The sequence below is a fragment of the Chrysemys picta genome, chromosome 2 (assembly GCF_011386835.1).
Source record: "Chrysemys picta bellii isolate R12L10 chromosome 2, ASM1138683v2, whole genome shotgun sequence".
NCBI lineage: Eukaryota > Metazoa > Chordata > Testudines > Emydidae > Chrysemys > Chrysemys picta.
This window is the reverse complement of record NC_088792.1, coordinates 228,565,795-228,568,411: the sequence shown is the minus strand read 5'-3', so window position 1 is coordinate 228,568,411 and position 2,617 is coordinate 228,565,795. Positions and strand designations below refer to the sequence as shown.

Here is a 2,617-nt window from a genome sequence, read left to right as displayed (position 1 = left end):
TTTATACAACCTGTTTTCCAAATTCGAATTATATAAATTCGGATTAATCCCGTAGTGTAGACATACCCTTAGTTTGTTGCTAAAAGAAATAAAATAACTAATACAGCAGCGAGTAAGTCCCTAGACTATAGAAGGAAACCTTGCTGTCTTACTATTTTCTACTCCTCAGGGGATTCTGCGCCAAAAAATTCAAAATTCTGCACCAAAAAATGCAAAATTCTGTATACGTTATTTGTCAAAATAATGCAATATAATCACACCAGTTTCAATTGTTTTGGTAATTTATTTAAACTACAATACAGAAAGAAGTCACAATAACTATTCAGCGTTTCCTAAACACATGAAAGTTAATTTACAAACACTTGGTAACTAATACCCTGCATTCCGTTATAGTCCTGGATTTTCATTTATATTACATTACAGAACACCAAACAGAAAAAAAAAGTAGAATGTCATTTTAAATTGCTCAGAGTTTCACACACGAGGGGCATACAGTTTTGCTAATAATTGACCTGGACCTGGCTGGGTACTTTGGGACATGCTTGGTTCTGATTGTCCTAACATTTTATTGACTGTTTGGAAAATATTTTATTTGCCCCCAAAGTCTTTTTGTTAAAATGGGTAAGTAAAATAAATCCTGAGCTGTAATCTAACCCCACTGTGCCACTTTGGCACAGGAAAAAAGTGAGAAAGCACATAGATCTTCCTAGCTGAAGATTCCCTTATTGTCATTTATAATAAGACTCCTTTACATCACTCTGGCAATGTAGGGGCCTTAAAACTTTCACAGGTTTTATGCTCCTGGGGGAATTGACTGAGAATGGGAACAGTTAACTAACTATAGGAAGATAAACAATGTTAACGGGCTGCTACATTTCTGCCTCAGAGAATGAGATCAATTAACTCAGGCAGGCTGCTACATTTTTGCCTCTAGCCTGCCTCATGCATAATAAAAAGCCCTATCCTTCCAAGCCAGCAAGCTGCAGTCACAAAAGATACTCCCAGCACGTACGTCCAGCCCTGCCCTGCTCCCCAAACGGTGCTGAACCACGCAGGGCACGCACACCCAGCCCTCCTCCCCCATCTCTGAAGCTGTTCCAGGCACGCTGGAACAGACGCACTGCCTGGGCTGTCAGAAAAGAGGTGCGTGTCCCATAGAAGATTTTTTTATTTTTATTTTTTCTGCCCGGGAGCACAGAAAAATGCAGGTCATATGAATTCTGCGCCCCCGTAGGGGTGCATAATCCCCCAAGGAGTAACTTTCTGAGTGTTGAAAAGAAACAAGATGTGGGGGAGGAGGAGAGAGACTAAGTATGTTTCCATTTTCTTCCTGGTTAGTCACAATAAGCAACAAGTTTTCCCATCCCTATGTACAGGAGTTGCTGTTAGTTATTAAATGCATCATATTCATTCCTGGTGCAGCTCCAATAGGTTTTCCACCATGTATCACAGATATTAGGCGGTAGTGAAACAACTTCTTTGAATGGCATTGTAGAAAAGAAGTACAGATACTGAGGAATCTGATGGAGAGTCTATATAAAGGATAGAACTGAATAAGTATAACTTGGTAGTTGGCCAGACCAACACAGCTTCTGTAAGAGAAAAATTGTGCTTTTCTAGATGACTTTTGACAAAGTTAATGAAGTAGAAGATAAAGATGACCCAGTGAGCATAATTTATTCCGTTTTCTGACAAGCTTTGTAAAAGATTATCAAGGAAAATAAATAACCACTGGGTTTTTGCATGACTTAAACAGTGAATATGGGATGGAAAATGAAAAGCTGGAGTGAATGGCTGCTTCTCCAACAGGAGAGCGGTTAATAATGGGCAACCCATGGGTCTGTATTAAGACCATATTTTTTCTTATTTTAGCAAAAATAATTATTTATGTATTCTAAAAATAAGTGTATATGAAATGGGAAGACATCTGTTAGAAGCCAAAACTATTTCAGGTCTAGCTCCCATTGGGAAAACATGGTATTACTTCACAAGATATATTCAACTGAGAAATGCTTAAAGACATTACAATAGGAACATGTATTCTAATTATACTGGACTGTCAGCTAGTGCTAACCTTAGAGGAAGTACAAGAAATCCTTCTGGGTTGGGCCAATTTCTTTAATTCAACTTCTCCCTTTCCTTCCATGAGGCTCCTGCTATTCTCTTTTTGTTTTCTTATTTCCTTGCCATCACACCCAGTTCCAGTGCTCTGGTGGCAAAGAGGATGTGTCAGGGAACAGACTGACATGTGTGACCAGTGTGGGGCGGCTCGTTAGCTTCACAATCTAAAAGGAAGTAAAATGTTTATAGAAGTCACAGAGGGAAACATTAGGCCATCTAGTACATCTCCTTGAATATTGCCATACTATAGGCTGCAAAGATGGGAATCAGAGCTCTAAGAATCAGAAAGTAAGTACTTAAGGCACCTTCATTAATTTTTGTAAGTTGAACTCAATTAAGGAATCTTAAAAAAAATCAATAACCAACTGAAACAGCTGTGTAATTCACTTTTAATGAAATCAGGTGAGTAAGCCGTTAAAAATCCCAACAAGTATAAATCTTGGTGACAAGTTGGTACCACATTCATGGACCCAAATACTGTTTCATATTCTAGATC

The 2,617-nt window shown here is 38.5% G+C and overlaps 1 long non-coding RNA gene across 1 annotated transcript; it reads right to left on the bottom strand.

Annotated features, from left to right (window-relative positions):
- Positions 1 to 272: 272 nt before the first annotated feature.
- On the bottom strand, positions 273 to 2,285 carry LOC135981728 (uncharacterized). The gene is made up of 2 exons (XR_010598888.1): positions 2,075 to 2,285; positions 273 to 1,592 (listed from the first exon to the last, which is right to left on the bottom strand). It is a non-coding gene; the product is annotated as an uncharacterized LOC135981728 (long non-coding RNA).
- Between the last annotated feature and the right edge of the window lie 332 nt (positions 2,286 to 2,617).